The sequence below is a fragment of the Schistocerca americana genome, chromosome X (genome assembly GCF_021461395.2).
Source record: "Schistocerca americana isolate TAMUIC-IGC-003095 chromosome X, iqSchAmer2.1, whole genome shotgun sequence".
NCBI classification, from domain to species: domain Eukaryota; kingdom Metazoa; phylum Arthropoda; class Insecta; order Orthoptera; family Acrididae; genus Schistocerca; species Schistocerca americana.
The window spans coordinates 719,314,505-719,335,183 of record NC_060130.1 but is presented as its reverse complement, the minus strand read 5'-3'; the positions used below and the strand labels follow the sequence as shown (position 1 = coordinate 719,335,183).

General features: G+C 38.4%; 1 protein-coding gene across 1 annotated transcript in view; it reads right to left on the bottom strand.

Moving 5' to 3' along the window:
- Window positions 1-7,661: 7,661 nt before the first annotated feature.
- LOC124554676 (transcription initiation factor TFIID subunit 3-like) overlaps window positions 7,662-20,679 on the bottom strand; it is a 166,775-nt gene continuing 153,757 nt past the window's right edge. Inside the window, exon 7 of the mRNA XM_047128294.1 lies at window positions 7,662-7,998. The gene's annotated coding sequence lies outside the window, so the exon portion shown is untranslated. The remainder of the gene's footprint in view (window positions 7,999-20,679) is intronic.

The following is a 20,679-nucleotide window of genomic DNA, read 5'->3' as shown; positions in this document are numbered from 1 at the left end:
AGAATGAATCTTTCACTCTTCAGTGGGTGGTAATTTGCTATGGAATGTCTGACAGAGTAAAACTGTGCTGGACAAAATCTCAAACCAGGACCTTTATTTTCACAGGCACTATTCTTAAAGGCAGTGTGTGCCACTGTATTTTAATTTGTCATGAGTTTTGTTACATAACTTTTAACTGAGGGTTGATAATACCGAAGATGTTAAACACATTGCTTTTCTTCACATCTGAAACCTTACTTCAGCTTTTAACGAGTAAAACTAACTTTGGAGAAATCAATACAGCATGTGATATTTATAAAACTACCACGTTTTTAATATCATTCTATTCGCATCACACTAAAGAGATTAGTTTCCATTACATAACAGAAGAGATTTAACTACCATTTTGAACCTAATATTGTGTTATATTTATCTAGTGATTTATGAGGTTCCACAACATAATTAATGTGATACTTATTTTGATCACACAGTCTTTGTGGTACCTGCAAATTCATGAAATTATTAAATATCTTTCTCAAACATGATACATGCATAAAACAGAAACAAACATATAGAAACTGATAAATGGTTTTAAAAATGGTAACACATAAATACAGTCAGAAACAAAATGTACAGTCTTTGTACAGAAACTAATGTATATAACTGCAAATCAGCCAAAATAAATACTGAATAGTCTAAAAGGAAATCATGAAACATAAGGATAAAAGAAAATGAAATGGGCAGTAATGTGTAATGCTCAGGGTTAGCAATGTTTGTTTGCATTCCAGAAGGAAGAGTAGGAAGAGTATAAACATGCTGTGCACAGATGTAAATGAGAGGAAACCTACAGAAGATATCAAAAGTGCTTATAGTAAGGGCACCATATGCAAACAGTGTGATAGTTAAATTAAGCATGAAAAAATTAAACTGAAAGCTAGTCTGTCACTGAAACCTGTACATCTGTCTTTGTTTCCAACCATGCTTCAAGATTAATCTTGTAAATAGCTTCTTTCAATTCTGTTCATACTAGAAATGCATGAGTTTGGGAGGATGCTCCAGAATGGCACCCTATTTTTAAAATAATTAATGCAGTTCATACTCCACCAAAATTATAGAAGGAAGATTAAAGTTTCACATTCCATCCATGACTAGCCAATCAGAAGCAGAGCACAGACTTGGACTGGACAGGAACGAGGAAGTAAGTTTAGCATCATCTTTTCTAAGAAATCACCTCAACACTCATCTTAACCTACATACAAAATCCATGAGAAACCTAAAACTGTAGGCTTGAACAGGGGTTTGAACCATGATCATCTTGAATGCTGGTCCATTGCCTTGACACCTGTGCCACTTTGCTTCAGTCATACATACTTCACCAAGAGCAAATGAATTTCACCCCACTTTGCAAGTTTACATAGTGATACAGGTAAATGACAGTACTAAGAAAATGTTCTTTTTTTTATATCACAGAACAGTCAGAGATGGGAAGGAAAGAAGTAAAGGATGTTGACACCCAAGAAATGGATCACATTGTCACATTGGTCAAGTGTGGGGAAAGAAATTACTTTGAGTGATCTATGGGATCTGCAGAAATGCTACATCTTGATGTCCAGTTGAAGACTAGAGCTGCTCTTCTTTTAAAATATACATGAACTGTCACAACAACCTCAATTAGTATCAGTGATGAAGCAGTAAACATGGATGAATACAGATGCTGGGAATGAGGAAGAAACTGAGCATATTTAAGAAAACTGTAGCAAACTTAAATCAGAATAGATCAGTTGTTTCACGCTGCATGGAAGAACAACCAAACACACAAAAAAGTCAAAATCCTGACTGAAAAGATTATGATATGGCAGAAAAATTGTGTAATCTTCACAGCAGTATGCCAGCAAAAATAAACATGTATTCTTTTTGTCCAATAATTTGTTCACCGCCCTTTTATTTTAAGCTGTTATGATGATACAAACACGTTTATTCTCTCTCTCTCTCTCTCTCTCTCTCTCTCTCTCTCTCTCTCTCTCTCACACACACACACACACACACACACACGCACACAAGTCACCACATGAAAGTAATAAACAATAAAGAAGAGAGACCTGGAGCTTCAACAGTGACTAAAATTCACAACCAATTGCAGACAGCTCACATAAAATTTAAACCAGTAAAAACACACACAATTACATCAGCTAGCTAATATTTATTCATATATGGGTAGTTTGCCTTGTGCTGAAATGCTCAAACTTTTCTTTAAAAACAAATTAATATTGATATTGCACATCAATCCACAATGGCCTTTGTGACTGTTTTCCTCCCAATATAATATCTTATTCAAGTATAATATGACATTTACATTTGATATACCTTAAGACTACAATATAATTAAACCATAAAACAGAATGACAAAACAAGGAAGGAAGTAAGATGTGACTGCTGCTGCTGTTATTGTTTTTTGTTAAATCTAGGTACTAGCTGTATTTAAGAACATAATTTCAAGAGATTTCTGAATATTTTTTTAAGTTCGACACATGAACCTGAGAGGTACAATGAGAAAAAAGTATCTCACAAATATTGTTGCAAGTAATGAAGGCAGATAAAAGAGAAAGAGGGAGGTCATATTTGTATGTGGAAATACTTACTGATGTTAAGAACTCTACTGTAATTAACTTAGGTAATTCCACAGGTTAAAAGCCTACTGGTAACACAAATGTACATGATACACTAGTGCAGACACCCTCCATTATTGTTTCTCTATTAAATATATTGTCGTAAGAGAAACTAAAAACTCTGAGTTTTTTATAGCTAGACTTACCACAATAAGTATCAGTACAACACACGCTGCTGATTAAACTGTAGGCTGGGCAAGTCAAGTCACAGGTTAGAGGATAAAAAAGAAAAACAGAAGTATGCTCAGGCTCTGAGCACTATGGGACTCAACTGCTGTGGTCATTAGTCCCCTAGAACTTAGAACTAGTTAAACCTAACTAACCTAAGGACATCACAAACATCCATGCCCGAGGCAGGATTCGAACCTGCGACCGTAGCGGTCTTGCGGTTCCAGACTGCAGCGCCTTTAACCGCACGGCCACTTCGGCCGGCGAAGTATGCTCAGTAAAGCACTGGTGTTCAGATTAACTTTTGAATCTATGACCTCTAACTTTTGCTTCATGTTGGTTCAGGGCATATTTCTATGCAAAGTTGCAATATAGAGTAGCATCAAAGTATTTGTGAGTAGCTCAGTAAAAGATATTTCATTCAGTTTTCACTGACCATGATCTTCTTAAAGGAGACATACTGGCAATTGTCTGAAGTGATTTAGGAAAGACTTGGAGAATGTAAATCAGGATGACAATACAGATATTCAAATCACATTCATCACAAATACAGGTTCTGTGCTTAAACCAGTAATACCTGGTAACTGGACATATGAATATACAACTCTAACACATGGTAATTATGCACTGCAGAGCAGCATGTAGTACCAACAGCACAGCACATTAGCTCTGTTACTTGTTACAGGCAAGGAGCTTGCCACTAACTACTATGACTACAACTTGCATTCCATCGCTAACAGTTTCTATCCAATGAGTATTTGATTACTGAAGCTCAAGTTTAAAGTAAAAGGCAACTATGTAAATGGTCAGCATATTGCTGTACTTGTCACTGGGAAAACTTGCTGCCTCATTCCACATCACAGCAAGGAACCGCAGTTATCATTCTTGGGACACACAAAAGGCTAACTAGATGTTACAAGTTGCACTGGACAGGTAATCATTTTGGGCAATTCTTTTCAACTTGCTAACTGTGTTGGTTATGAAAACACTTAACAGCTTATTATATATATATATATATATATATATATATATATATTAAAGGCTGCGACTGTGAAAACAGTGGCCTTGTTTATAAATAACTTTCCTGCTACCAGTCACAATTTTCTTTTGTTCATATTTTACACAACGCATTTTGGGAAATGATTCTCATTTTCAAATGTATTTTCTTTTTGCACTATTCCATTATGTAACAAATGAATAGTAGAAAGAGAAAACGCTCTTGAAAATGGGAGTCATTTCCTGAAACGTGTTATGTAAAATATGAGTAAAGGAAAATCATGACTGGTAGCGGAAAGTTATTTATAAACAAAGACATAGCTGAAATTGTGACACAATCCCAATGGTCACTTGGTAACAGCACATGCCCAGAGAGCCGAAGTCACCTTTAATATTTTCTTCAAATGGGTATTGGTGTGTGACTAATCAATGTGGAGGAGTAAATTAGTGTTTAACGTCTCATCAACAATTAGGTCATTAGAGACGGAGAACAAGCTCAGATCAGGGAAAGATGGAGAACGAAAGCGGCGGTGTGCTCTTACGAACAAACCTCATGGAAAACCTAAATCAGGATGAATGAGAGTCCAGTGTGCTAACCAATGTGCTATTTCACTCGGTGTGACTAATCAGTGTTATAAACAGTCTTCTATATTTTCATTTGTAACTGAAACTAGCAAATGTCTTAATTTTTTTTCAAAATTTAAGTTCTTGGACCATCACATTGAGTGAGCATGAGGGTTAACACACTGGACTTACGAAGAGGTGCATTCAAAAGGGCTAGAATTGAATTCCCTGCCTGGCCATCCATATTTAGATTTTCCGTGCTTTCCCTAAATCATTACAGCAAATGCCTTTCCTTTAAAAGGAACAAAGCAACTCCCTGTTCATCATTTTCTTCCTCAGCCTTCCCTACTCTGAGCCTGTGCTCTGTCCATACTGACCCTGTTGTCAACGAAATGTTAAAACACTAATTTTCCTCATTCCTTCCTTGGACTAATACGTCAAAATGTGTTGTACAATGAATGTATGTGTGTGTGTGTGTGTGTGTGTGTGTGTGTGTGTGTGTGTGTGTGTGTGTGAACTGAAGATTTGCTAACTTCGCGATCATGAGCAATGGTAAGTCTTATGTCAATACCAACAATGTCTTTGCACTGCTTATTGGTTTGTTCTTCCATGCCATATAAACTACTACATTATTTTCCTTGCTAAGTGAGTATATACAAGTTCATTTTACTAAACAGTAATTTGTTCACCCGTGTATAACAAAATATAATGGATATATCTTTGTACCTCAATTTGTAACCTCCTTAGTTCTCAAAAAGCCAATGGTGTTGCCCCAGTGCTAACACCGGTTCCTGTCAGATCACCGAAGTTAAGCTCTGTCAGGCTTGGCTAGCACCGTCCACGTCTGACGAGTACTGTTGGCAAGTGGGGTGCACTCAGATCTTGAGAAGCCAACTGAGGAGCAACTTGATTGAGAAGTGGCAGCACCAGTCACAAAAACTGACGACGGCCAAGAAAGCGGTGTGCTGGCCATATGCCCCTCCATATCGGCATCCGATGACACCTAAGGGCTGAAGATGACTTGGTGGCTGGTTGGTACTGTTGGACCTACACGGCCTGTTTGGGCGGTGTTTGCTTTTTTAGTTCTCAAAAAACCAATATTTCCACTATTAAAAATATTCTTGTGTATGGAGAGGGAGGATGCTGTAATTGAGTATCAGAGCTGTGCAGAGGTTCTGCTGAAGGCTCAGTGCTGGCCGCTGTGGCCCAGCGGTTCTAAGCGCTGCTGCTATGGTCGCAGGTTCAAATCCTGCCTCTGACATGGATGTGTGTGATGCCCTTAGATTAGTTAGGTTTAAGTAGTTCTAAGTTCTAGGGGACTGATGACTTCAGATGTTAAGTCCCATAGTGCTTAGAGCCATTTGAACCATTACTGAAGGCTCAGTACGTCATTCGCACTATTTGCAAACGTGTACACATAAGAAGCATGTACATTGCCACCCCTTTTAAACTTTCTCTCAGCTTTCCACTTTTCTCCAGAGTTAGCAACAAGACAGTTCTATATTACATGTAAAAAAATTTAAGTTTGATATTTTTGTTTACAAGTTACACATGTAACTAAATATTGTAATTTTATGCAGCAATGTAGGCTGTCCTCGAGAGTTTCTGCTTTTGTCAGTCTATTACTCCTTCTGTGTTACTGTAAAACCTTACCATTGCCAGTGTACTTGATGTTAAGACTATTTTTGTAAGCACCACTTGATCATTAACCAACATGATATTATTTGAAAATATGTAGGGGAAGATGAGAAAGAAGAATGGCGGGAATCTGACATAACTGGTGTATACAGGTAACAGGACACCCAGAAGTCAATATAAAATGCTACTTCACTTTCCCCAAAGAACATGGCAGTCTAAGAAAAAATAACCTTTACTGCCATATCATGATATGACAGATCAGTCAATTACTCAATTACTTAAATATTTTCTAAATTCAACATTTATCAGTCAGCATCTTGCTTCCTTCACAAGTATCACCAAGAGCAGTCAAGAAAAATAGTAAATCTTTAAAAATTATATTTATAGCTAGACACAAATATAGTATGAATGCAGTTGATCACAGTAATAGCCTCATTACCTTAAGTTATCATTAATATTGTTCATACAAAGATCAATACTTTCATACAGAATATGTCAGGTTTGGGGTGCAAGTGATTAATATTTACAGTGTACCTACAATGTATCCTGCATGAACAGGATTTAAGTTAAAACACACACACACACACACACACACACACACACACACACACACACAAAAATCATTTGATTTGCACTATAAAAATGACACTATGACTGGGTTAAGTATAAAATCTAATTGTCATTTCAAACACACAATGCATTCTAAACAATTAGCTCCTTGATTATTTACGCAAGGAGTAATCAAAATAACACATTTTGTTTGTTTTGCATTCTGACGTAACAAATTAGATGCAAATACATTAATTTACAAACCTTTCATTATTATGACACTCATAATTACAGTTACATGTACATGATGATCACCATTCTACTCATGAAAAACATGAAGTAGTTCAGTAAAACTAGATGCAAATACATTAATTTACAAACCTTTCATCGTAATGAACCTTATAATTATAGTTACATGTACATGATATTCACCATTCTACTCACGAAAAACATGAAGTAGTTCATTAATTCACATACTTTCATAAGGGCAAAAAACACACAGATTTCTCTAATGGAAAGATTAAAAATTATCTTGTCTTGAGGTTACCAGTAACTTTAAGGAATACTGACACTGAAACAATTTTCTAAGGAACAGCAAAGTATCTTCATATTTCTTACACTAGCTTGGCATAGAAAAGAGTCACCTTTCACTTCACTCAGGCAATCTCCTAGACACATGAAACACTTACAATACCAGGTTAATTTAACAACAAGAGTCACATACAGTTTTGTTCCTGCTTTTCTCTGGTTCACGTGTCCCATTTTAATTACTTTCATAGTACCAACATGTTAAAGAAACAGTTCAACACACAGATTACAACACACTTTTAATAATAATATGATGCTAATCATTATTTCTTTACACAATGTTGAGACATGCACTGAGAGAGCAGGATTTGAATGCATGAACAATGAATTGGAAACAAAAAATAACAATGTTTGCATGCTTGTAATACTCTGTGCAACATCTTTAAGGGAAACTATTATTCAGTTTAAAGAAGTATCATTTTTACCAGCTTATGAGATCCAGTTCATCAACAATATTTGTAATGACATTTGTATCAAATGTACAGAACAAGCACTAACTGATCATCACTATTATTTCTGGTCCATGTATCATAAATAGATTTTTTCACTGAATGCTTAATGGATATTTGGTTACCCATGATGACTCTGACATACACCCAAATAGGTTTGTTAGAAATCACAAATGCAACTTTCTGCAACACGAATGTTTAGAAAAATGTCTACATCAGTATCTCAGATAGATAGGGAGAGGTACAGGGAGTGGGAATGGGAATGGAAATGGGAGAGGGAGAGGAGGGAAGGAGAGAGGAGAATTTTCAGATTCTGAGCTTTGTGTTCACTTGCTAGTTCTAAATCATCTTCACCAGCTGAGCAATCTTTTCTGATCCATAAACAGTCTGAAACTTCACACCTGCAAAGAATACAGAGAAGGTCCTTAGACTGCAAAACCACAAACTGATTCAATCACAAGACAATATACAGCATTATAATAGGAGAATAAATTAACAATAAAAGCATTTCATTGGCCATAGAATAGTTAAGTGCTTATATTTACGCAAAGTGCACTGTTCTAAATATTCTAATTTATCACACAAATACAAGGACTTGTGTGTGAGAATACTGTACTGGAACAACATGAAACTGAATAGAGATATTGATTTACCACAAATTGGTAGAACCACAGCTACTACTCAGGACACTATGAATTTTGCATTACAGATTAATGAAAAGTGTGTAATAGTTCTGTTTCATGCCATTGATGGATGAACAGTTGATCCTTTTTTTCTCCAAATAGTGAAATAGGATGAAGTAATAAATAAGGTCCTGAAACCACACGAGAACATATGCTTGACTTGCAACACAATGTTTTGTTGTTGCAAATGGGAAAATACTATTATAGTAACAGTGTCAAAACAGGCAGTGGCAATGAGAATGTATTGTACACACATCTTTCTTTATTACATCACAATAGCATTCCAAGAGCATAAAGGCCTGTAGAATCATGCAGTACATCATAGTTGTCTACAAATCATCTGCATCCCGCAAAAAGTAATATGAATTCCAGAATGAGATTTTCACTCTGCAGCGGAGTGTGCGCTGATATGAAACTTCCTGGCAGATTAAAACTGTGTGCCCGACCGAGACTCGAACTCGGGACCTTTGCCTTTCGCGGGCAAGTGCTCTACCAACTGAGCTACCGAAGCACGACTCACGCCCGGTACTCACAGCTTTACTTCTGCCAGTACCTCGTCTCCTACCTTCCAAACTTTACAGAAGCTCTCCTGCGAAACTTGCAGAACTAGCACTCCTGAAAGAAAGGATATTGCGGAGACATGGCTTAGCCACAGCCTGGGGGATGTTTCCAGAATGAGATTTTCACTCTGCAGCGGAGTGTGCGCTGATATGAAACTTCCTGGCAGATTAAAACTGTGTGCCCGACCGAGACTCGAACTCGGGACCTTTGCCTTTGCCTTTGCCTTTGCCTTTGCCTTTGCCTTTGCTTTTACTGGCAGAAGTAAAGCTGTGAGTACCGGGCGTGAGTCGTGCTTCGGTAGCTCAGTTGGTAGAGCACTTGCCCGCGAAAGGCGAAGGTCCCGAGTTCGAGTCTCGGTCGGGCACACAGTTTTAATCTGCCAGGAAGTTTCAGTAATATGAATTCATCACACAGTATAAACTATCTACTGACTAAAATTGCATACATTTTTGTATCCGCAGTACCCGAGTCTACCCTTTTCTTTCACACACGTTCTGATAACTGTCAACAAACATCAAAAGTAATCAGTAGATTTTTCAATACTCTCAAAGCACCCTTATTTCTACATTCTGTGACCTGTTGTTCCATTTTAATGTTTTCACATGTAATTCCTGTTACATTAAACATTTTAATAAATTTGGAGAGTCACTGAATATTGCAGTTGCCTGCAAATACTTGGGCAGCCAAAAAATGTTCTGCTACTACTAAGAGATGGAAATTAATTTTTTAACTGCATCTTAGAAACAATTGGGGGAACCATCCAAGATAGATTCTGAGGTCAAATCCAGATTTTAACCAATAGCTATATGGTAGCGAACTTGATAGATCGCTTTATAGGGAAGATATATAGGTACCCAGCTTATCTATCCATAATAAAGACAGTGTGGTGTGTCTCCTACCCTTTGGAATAAATCTATACATTTCACACAAAGGCAGACCGATTATTTAATACTGAGATGATGTCTCTGATGGTGTTTGATCAGCATGTGAACTGGTCATACTGATTTCAGACTTTGAAATTTAGAAACTCTGCAGAGGTTTCGCACTGCCTGCATGTCTCATGTCTGGCCATCAGACCCGGAAAGGTTACAGTACTATTGGAAGCATACACAAGAGGCCCTACTGCCACATATGAGTTTCTGGGATGTTGGTATTTCAAACTGGATAGAGGAATGTTGAGTGTGGTGTGCTGAGGAAACTCTGGGAATAGCTTCATGCCACCTCTGCAACTTCACCTCGCTACATGAAGTTTGTCTTAACAGACAATAACAAGGGCCTTCAAAATCCAATTGCTTCTACTACTTTTAATTAAAGGCTATAAATTGCAGGACTTTAGGAATCAAAGATTGTTTAATATAGTTGAAAGGGGATTTAAATAACATCAAATGGCACAGAGTTACATTTTCAGTATTTTACTTTTGTATGTATGTGTTCCTGGGAGCACAGTACACATTTACGCCATGATAATACTGGGGAAAAGAGTGTCATATGTGTTCTGAAGGAAGTTAATATTGTGGTTAGCATTCTCTATCTTTGGAAAGTATACAACAGCAACAGTATATGCTTACCAGGACAAAATTGTAAAGAAGGTGTATATTTCAAGACGTTATTACAAGAGGCAGTATGACTGTTTATGGAATCACAAAGTGATATTGTATACCAAAGATGACATACTATTTTCATCTCAAGGGACAGAGAGAACTGAAAAGTAAGACTTTGAAGCACTCCACAGCACTGGAACTAGACGTGGAAAAAGAAATGGTTGAAAAGTTTAAGACAGGAGAAAGTGATTATGCTGCCTAAGCAGAAATGAGGTGTGGCCACTGGTGCAGCACTATGCTGTTAAAAATTGAATTAAAACTGCCCTGAGAATGGTATTCCTGGAGTATTCTGGTATTAAATTTTTAGAAAAGAAACTGCCACTGAAAATATCTCAAAGTATTGAACATATTTGAAAGAAGATATTCATTATTAGGGACTAGTTCATCATGTCAAATAAACTGTGTAAGTGCGAGTACGACTGAAAATCTGAGGGTTCCACACAAACTTAAATTATGTACAAACAGATAAAACTAGCTATTATAACCCCCTTGAAGACAAAGATGAATGGTTCACCATACTCAAGAACAAAAAGTGCTTCCAACAGGTGGAACACTTAAGTCCTGGCAGCTTGTAATGATGCTACTGGAAAGGCTTTAACAATAACTATATGTAAGAGAGATTTTTTTTTTTTTTTTTTTGTGGGTAGCATCAGAAAATGGTAAGCTTGCCTGCATGAAATCCGATTCATTTTTACATTATTTTCAGAAAACACAAGATGAAAGGCTAGTATTACTTGTTTATGATAGCCACCAGACTCATACCGTATTTACGTGAATCTAATACACCATAAAATGTAATGGCACACACCAATTTTAAAAATTAAATTAATAACAAAAAAAGAAATTTTGGCACATCACTGGCAGGGTATTTTTGTATTGTTGAAATTTATTTTACAATGCTAACTTTATTTCAAACAGCAGTGAATGTATACATGAACTATAAAAAACAACAATAACTTATTTTTAGGATACTCATTACAGTAACAAGTGACATTTTCATTATTAAAAAAGAACACTACCTTGATTACCTACATGACGTACAAAGAAACATAATATAAATTACATGTGTTATTCATCATTATTCACTAATGTCATTATTACTGGAATCCTCGGAAGAGTCTACATCAGAAATAGATTCATTTCCTCCTACCCTGCCATCCTCAGTGTCATTCTGGAGCACATAATCTTCACTGCCATCAAGAGTATTTGAAATATACCATTTCTTGAATGATTTTATTTTACAATCATTGGTGCTTCGATGCATTTCCAGGCAGCCAAAACCCAGTGCACAATAATGTGGGGTGTAGCACATTTCATTTTTCCTGTCGGAGTCAGATCACGATTTGTTTTGCAAAACAATTTTTTATACTGTTCCTGAATGTAACCTCGGAAAGGTTTATTTATACTAACGTCCAGGGGTTATAACACAGAAGTCATTCTCCAGGAATAATAAAAATATCACTGGGAAGGCTGTGGATCTTCTTCTTTATGTCGTCTGTGAGATAACCACGAAATGAATCACAACAAACCATTGATGGCTGCTTGGAAAGCCCACCAGGACGGAGTTACAACACGTTTCGGAGCCAGTCAAGCATCAATGTCTCAATCATCCATCCCTTCTCTTGATTCCGATAATGACATAATCAGGGAATAGCTTTTCAATTTTTTGGAGACTTGGGGCTTGTTTTTCGCTTGAAGATTAAAAAAGGGAGAAGTTTGTTCCCATGTGCTGTGATTGCCAGCATTACTGTTACATGCTGTTTTTTGCACCCAGATGTTTTGATGGTAACTTCTTTTGTACCCTTCTCACCAATCGTCTAATTACATGGCATATCAAACCAAATTGGAGTCTCATCAGCGTTGCCTATGTAACCCATCGAAAAATTCTTCTCTTACTGAAGTGAGATAACATATCACTGAAATTCTTGAAGTTTCTTCTCAAAATACTGTGGAGGTTATTGGCATATTGTTGTATGGCGTTGCAGAGATGGCCTGCTCATGATTAACCCATCTCCGGCTAGCCTTAAACTCTTGCTTCAGTATATTAAGAGCTGCAGCCACCTCTTTTCCTTTTTTTATTATGGTGTCACTGGTTACAGGCTGCCCATTCTTCATCTTTTCTCGGACGAATTCCAAAACATTTACTTCAATATCAGGATGTCTTTCCTTGTGAGGTCCAGTGAATTTCTTTCTAGTAGCGATGATGATGATGATGATGATGATGATGATGTCCCATACTCTGAAGAGTGTAGGGGACGATGCTGGAGACCCGCATCGCTGTACTAGGCAAGGTCCTAGCAGAGGTGGTTTGCCATTGCCTTCTTCCAACCGTAATGGGGATGAATGATGATGATGAAGACGACACAACAACAGCCAGTCATCTCGAGGAAGGCAAAATCCCTGATCCCGCCGGGAATTGAGCCACAGACCCCGTGCGTGGGAAGTGAGAACGCTACCGCAAGACCACGAGCTGCGGACTTAGTAGCGGTAGTTGCAAATAATCCCAATTTCTGTTTTTTCCATAAGCAAACATTATTCTCATCTACACTGAACTCTCTTCCTGCCCTTCTGTTGCCATATTTTTCCGCATAAAGAATTACTTCATGCTTGAAAGCAGCTTCATACAATATTCTTCTCCGCTTGCCTTCCACTTCGTGACTACCTAATGCAAACACAAAGCGAAGTACTGTAGAAGGCCAACAATAATGAAACGAGGTTGAGAAGTACAACAATGCATTGTAATGTAAGGAACAGTACCTACAGACAGAGAGAGAGAGAGAGAGAGAGAGAGAGAGAGAGAGAGAGAGAGTGAGGGGGGGGGGGGGGGACAACTCGTTCTATTTGAACTGATGACTAAACAAAATTTCCTCTTGTGGCAGTAATGGATTTTGTTTTTGTTTCGAAGCTTGCGAACAGAATTCAGAACTGGAAATATATACCAGCTCTTTTAACTCAATAACCTGTTGTCCGATTTACATCTTCCTTTCTTTAATGCACAGATACCTACCTGTATTTTCTTGCTATAGTTTTAATAAATGTTTTGCTACTTCAGATCACACAGGGTAAGAAATACTGGCTAACAATTAAAGTTTGTACTCAAATCTAATGTGCCATCGAATCTTATGCCAGCCCCAATTTTGAGTACTTCATATGGTAAAAAAAAAAGTGCACACTAGATTCGTGTAAATACGGTATTGAGCCCAGGGTAGCTGGCACAGCCATACAAGAAAATATAACCATGATTAAAATACTAGCCATCTCTCCAAATCTTACGACTTAGCTGTCTTCCAGTAGTTGAAAATTAAGTGGAACAATAAACTAGTCTAGAGGGAGCATTGCCACTGGCTTGAAAATTCCAGAGATATTCTCTATTCTTTGTGGAGCAACCTAGCTTCATATTCAGCCAAAATTAAATAATAATGTGTGGTTTCAAAAACGTGCGAATGTATTTTTTAATAACACTTTTTTCTAGAGAAAAATTTGACACTGTTGCTATAGAACAATTTGAAGCACCATTTGAGATAGCCTACACCACAAACAAATATCTAGAAGCTGTTGTGTAAAATATTGAGGTGCACTGCTAAGCACAAGGTCACAACATTGCTTCTTCACGTGACATGTCACACTCATCACAATGTTTTTTACAACACTGTGAACAAAAACCACAAAAAACTGAATAATGAACAAACAAGCAGGCAACATAATGTCACAGTTCACAATATGTTAATACATTCCTGCAATGTCATTTTCATGCTACCCTGAAAAGTTTCCAACATCACTTCAATTCCATTTTACTCAGACAGTTTCACTCTACACAAGCAGCCACAGTGTCCCTTCAGCAGCCACAATGTCCCTTCAAGCAAGCTATGTGTGGCTATTGCCATAAAATTGGCCATACGGCTCAAGTTTGCCCACTCTAAATACACCAAGAAGCAGTTGTGCCACGGCATAAACAAAGTCGGTAGGCATGTTTCTACATATGAAAGATGATGTCTATTCAAATTTTGTGCCAGTAGCTTATGAGTGGCACTATTAGAGAGATGACCATCATGTTCAGTGTATGTCTCTGGTGCATGAGCAGCAGCTGGCACCACAGTGACACAAAGAACTGTCACAAATTGGTTACCTAAAGGATAACTTCGAGCCAGACACCCTGTAGTGTGCATTCCACTAACCCCAAACCACAGCCATTTGCAGCTTCAGTGGTGTCAAGCAAGTGTTCATTGGAGGCCAGGGTGGAGGTCTGCTGTGTTCTCTGATGAAAGATGAATCTGCTTCAGTACCAGTGATGATTGTGTGTTGGTAAGAAGGAAACCAGTTAAAGGCCTACAATCAACCAGTCTACGTGCTAGACATACTTGAACTACACCTAGAGTTATGGTCTGGAGTGCAATTTTGTATGGCAGAAGGAGCACTGTCGTGGTTATCCCATACACCCTGACTGCAAAACTTTACGTCAATCTTGTGATCCGATCTGTTGTGCTGCAATTCATAAAGAGCATTCCAGGGGGTGTTTTGCAACATGATAATGCCCAGCCACATACTTCTGTTGTAATCCAAATAGAACTCCACCTCACAGACAGACATCCAGCACCTGTATAACACAATGCATGCACGTCTGCATGCTTGCATTCAACATTCTGGCAGTTACACTAGTTAATAATGTACCAACATTTCACATTTGCAATGGCTTATTTTGTGCTTAGATTAACCTGTGATCTTGCAATGTTAATCACTTAAATATGTTATCTAGACAAATGTACTCTGAAATTTCATTACTCTACATTAATTATATTTTGGTGCTGTGATTTTTTTCTCCATCAATATAGAAAATGGGTTCAGGACAGAAATTTTCCAATTGCAGTGTAACCGACCATTCCCAGGCCGTGACTATTGGCAAATGCTGGTCACTGCTGTAGGCGAAGGTGTCCGTTCCCCAGCCTCCCAGTGACAGGCATTGCTCTCATGCCTGGAGTGAAGTCGGTAGTGTTTGCTTAATCAGGCTAACACGTGCGGCCTGGACTGACCAGAAGGTTTTCAAAAGGCGAGTGTTTACTACCCTTTGGGAAGAAACTACTGTAACTGTCAGCTGTGCCTACTTTCTGCTCTGAAGGCTGATTGACCAAAATGTGTGCATGTGGAAAGAATGTCATGGAGCTCTGAAGAGCTGGAAAAATTTAGGAGTTGGTCAGTGGCCCTGGTAGTGTGCAGGAGGCGGGTTTCAGCCCCCTGGAGTAGAGGTGCTGTGGAGTCATATTTAGGAAGTTTGTAGTCAGGAATCAAACAGGTTGTTCTCCACGAGTGGGAAGTTCATAAGTGTTCGGAAGTGCACTCCCTTTCACATGCATGGGAAATGTCCTAGTCTATACCCGTTTTCAAGGTGGGCGTCGATATCTAGCATGGCAACATGGACTCCTTAGGAAGAGGCCACCTAACAGAGTGTGGAGCAACTAGCCAGCTGGATATGTTGTATAATGAATGACGTGGACTTGCAGTTTTGTTTCAATGGGCATTTGAACTGTGGAGTTCTTGTGTATGTCCTTCCACTCTTCAACTTGAAACTGTGCTGCAGCAGAGATTGATTGCAGTTTTCCTTGTCCAACCCAGTGGTCAGATTTGGGAGTCTTCTGAAAGTAGACAGATGGTTACAAGACACTGAGTTGTGGTAGAGAAGAAGTGACTGTTTTAACCTTGTCTTGCAGGTTAAAGTGAGGCTGGCGACACTTCTTTAACTGAATGGTACATGTGCAGCTTGGCCTAGAAATTATCCTGGTCCATTCACCATTTCAGAGGGATGCTATGGAGCAGTTGATTTGTCTCACGTACTACATGGTGCCAAGAGTCCGTGGACTCTGGCTGCTGCCGCGAGGGGATTTCAACAGGCGGTGCAGAAGCTCAGTGACAGCAGATGAGGAAAAGCATGACAGTAGATGAGGAAAACGTTCCAGCATGTGGATTCAGTCTCCAGTCAATATTTCTGTGGATCCCAGATACTGTGCAAACTGTTTCTGGCTCTGAACGTTTTACAGCATGAAATCAGATTTCAGTTAAATATGGCAGCTACAGAAGACCTAAACAATGAACACAGATACTACTAGTAGGGAACACCATCAATGTACAGGGCGATTATAATGTACGGGGCGATTATAATTAAAGTTAAACTTTCAAAATGCTGTAAAAATAACCACTGGTCAGAATGATGTCAAATTGCAACGGAATATTATTGGAGTAAGGGGAAAATGTATAGCAGAAGAAAAAAAATAGTGTGAAAATTGATCAATAGATGGTGCTGTATGTGTCAGAATACATAAATGGAAACACGTTTCATGTGCACGACCTATTGAAGTTGGTATAAACTTGCCAGGTACATGGCTTTCCTCCTTTCTTTTGCGTCTGCGACATTCACCACGACTGTCTCAATGCAGTATCGTGCTCTGCTTGTAAAGCTGTATTACAAGAATAATGACTGTGCACACGTCACTCTACAGAAGTTCTGGGCACTGAAGTGTTTGATAAAAGGCATTGGTCCGATGACTGCCGTGGGTCTGGAGAAAACGATTCAGAAATTCGATAAGATGGGTTCTTTTAGTGTGCAACCTGCTGTAGAGGGAGGAAACTAATTGATTCAATGTCAGTGGAAGCAGTGGCCACAGCAATGCAGGAGGAGATGAGAGGTGGTGTGCAAACTTGTACTGCACGGAGAACTGCCCGAACATTGGACATACCAGTGAGCAAGGTGTGTAAAATCCTATGAAACATCCTTCTTTGCTATCCATTCAAAATTATCCATGTGCACCAACCAGTTGCTTCCTGTTAACCTGCCAGCAAGAGAGACCTTTGCTTTAGAGTTTCTTGCTCACATGGAAGTGGACAATGATTGGCCATGGAAGATTTTGTGGACAGACGAAGCCCACTTCCATCTGACAGGATATGTCAGTACACAGACTTGTTAAATATGGGCAACAGAAAATCCACACGCAAATCAACTAGTAACACTTCATCCTGAAAAGATCACTGTGTGGTGTGGTTTTATGGTATCATTTATCATAGTGCCATATTTTTTCTAGGAGACAGGTGCTTACGGTCCTGTTACCTGTACCGTCACTGGTAAGTGCTATGAGTGTGTCTTGCGCAACTACGTAATTCCAGCTCTCCAACAGCGTGGATGCTATCATTTTTATGCAAGATGGCGTACCTCCGCACACTGCAAATCCAGTTAAACAGCTACTGAAGCGCCATTTCAGAAATGCTAGAATTATCAGCTGCCATTCCCCTACAGGCTGGTCGTCCCGATCACCTAATCTTAATCCGTGTAATTTCTGGTTGTGTTCAGTGTTCCAATTGCAAACTTAGCTGCACTGAAGGCACGCACTGTGCAACACGTTTTGAATGTGACCCCAGAAACACTTCCATCAGTTGTGGTACAGGCTGTATCTCGATTTGAACTTGTTGCAGAAAACCGTGGACAGCATATTGAACATTTCTTGCGGCAGTTACATGGAAATTAATAATCTGATTTGATTTTGACTAGGGTTCTTTATGCGGCTTTTGGTGTCAGGACAATTAAAAACTGATGTGACTGATGCTTTCTATGTGGTTTTTGGCCTCAGGACAATTAAAAACAGATTTTTCCCATCTGATGTGATATGACTTTGCCATGGTGGATGGGCTTACGTAACTAACAGTATCACACCTGTACACCCATGCACACTGAGTAGTACAGTTTGTTTAATGGCAAACGTACACTTTAGGCATTGTTGTATGATTAATTTGTCATTTGTAGTCGACCACTATTAAATTATGATTCTTACAGCACTATCTATTGCTACATTTTGTAACTATTTATTTTTCCTCTGCCATTCGTTTTCCCCCTTCTTCAATAATATTCCGTTGCAATTTCACATCATTCTGACCAGTGGTGTTATTTCTACAGTAGTTTGAAAGTTTAACTTTAATTATAATCACCCTGTATAACAAAAATCATGGGATGGTGTCATTCAGTAATAACAAGGTACCACATATGGGTATGACTGAGGTTTCTGCTGATTGTAAAAATTAGTTTTGCACATTAATAATTATTGTGATTACATTTTCAAGTGAGACAAATAATTTTGAAAACAATGCACTCATAGCGTTCTTGTCTACTATTTCAACCATTATTTGTATTCAAAATTTTCGTATTCCAGAATGTTTCAACTTTAAAAATTTCACTACCAATTTTTTTCAGAATGAAAGACATTAATGTATGTTTATTTTACTTTAATATATTAGTCATAAGTACCACTATGAAAAAAAATATTTCCACCTGTTTGTTTTCCAATGTAAGGAGACGAGCGGGTGGGGTGGGGTGGGGTGGGGGGGGGGGGGGGGGGGGGGGGGTAGAGTGTTATTCTGACTTGGGACGACTGTCTCAGTGTTAATGAAATGAATAATGATCTTGTATTTTCCTTTATGATACATATTTTGAGAAAATCTTGGGACGTGTGTCCCAGTGTTAATGAAATGAATAATGATCTTGTATTTTCCTTTATGATACATATTTTGAGAAAATCTTGGGACATGTGTCCCAGTGTTAATGAAATGAATAATGATCTTGTATTTTCCTTTATGATACATTTGAGAAAATCATTTGAATCATATTTTTGATTATATATATTTGACAGTTCAGTTGATTATTCCATCATCATCACATGCAAATTTGAGTCACATGTGACAGCCACATCGATCCTCCTCCTTGTGATACAGTGTAACACAGTTATCGCCCAATGAAATTTGGCACATGGTACACAAGGTTTTTGTTCTAATTTACATCTTTCTCTTAGCACATCCTGCACATCTTCCTCTTGTGGATGGTCCCCAACATTCACCATAAAATTGTATGTAAAACTTGGGCATCCAGCAGCCCTCCTTTTAACAATCATATCTTTCTTCCCCAGTGCAATCATTTGCTCTGTAAGTGTGATAAGAAAAGCAATCTATGGCATTTTTTGTAGTGAGACATCTAGTGAGTAGACAGTTAACAATGAAACTTGAGGACAGCATGATTTAAATGTGCAATCTATAATTATAACAATTCTTCATATCATTAGCAGGCTTTTCTATACCCTTTACATAGCAAAAACATGTATCAAATACCTGCTGTTTTTTTCTGGTAACTTATTGTGGGGCACATACATCCCAATGATAGTGAAAGGGCTGAACCATAATTCTTTCCAAAACCCAGTATTATAGTTTTTTCGCCCCAATTCTTCTGATCCCAAAAGTACAGTGTGTTCCATTATCTGATGACCGCCTGGCTGGGGAATTGTGGCCGTGGAAGCCACACCTTCCAGTCGAATGGGTCCATTTGAGGAGTGAAACAGGCATCACGACTGTCACAGTGAAGTTCACGAACGCAACAATGGCAAGAGCGAATCATTCAATTCCACAACGAGTGTTTAATTTATGATTCATATGTGAGTACAGAGTCCACTCGTACAGTTCGGAGATTGTTTGAACAGAAGTTTACATGTGTTCGAGTTCTGAGTCGTGATGCAGTTCACAAATTAGTAAATAAATTTCATGATATGGGAAGTGTTCAAGACAAGAAGCATAAACAATGACATACAGTGCTCATAGAAGCTCGTCTCGATGACACTGCATAATGCCTGGAAAATTCCCCTAAGCAGTCTCTTAGACATCTTTCACAGCAAACACAAATATCATGCACCTCTGTACCAAGAGGTGCTAAGCTGCTTGGGCTAAGGCCCTATAAAGTATCGGTAGCATGAGAATTTCAACCTGGTGATCCTGCGCACAGACTTAAATTTTGCGAAGGGGTTTTAAAACAAGTGCATGACAGTGAAATGGATCCTTACCTCATTCTCTTTTCATACGATGCTTGGTTCCATTTACACGGGCATGTTAATTCCCAAAACTGTCGACTCAGGACTGCAGATAGACATGTTGCGCTTCATGAGGAACCCCTTCATGATCAGAAAATAGGGTTGTGGTGTGCAGTTAGTGGTGACAGAATAATACGCCCAATTTTTTTTTAATGACAGAGTTACAAGTGAAAGATATGTGCAAAACATTTTGCGACAGTTTTTTAATGAACCAAAAGACAGAGAATGAAGCTTCACATTTTTTCAACAGTATTCAGCAAGGGCTCATACAGCCAATGTTTCTTTGCAAGCAATTCACAGTGTGTTCGATGAAAGAGTGATTAGTAACAGGCCCAATCGAAGTCCTGATTTAA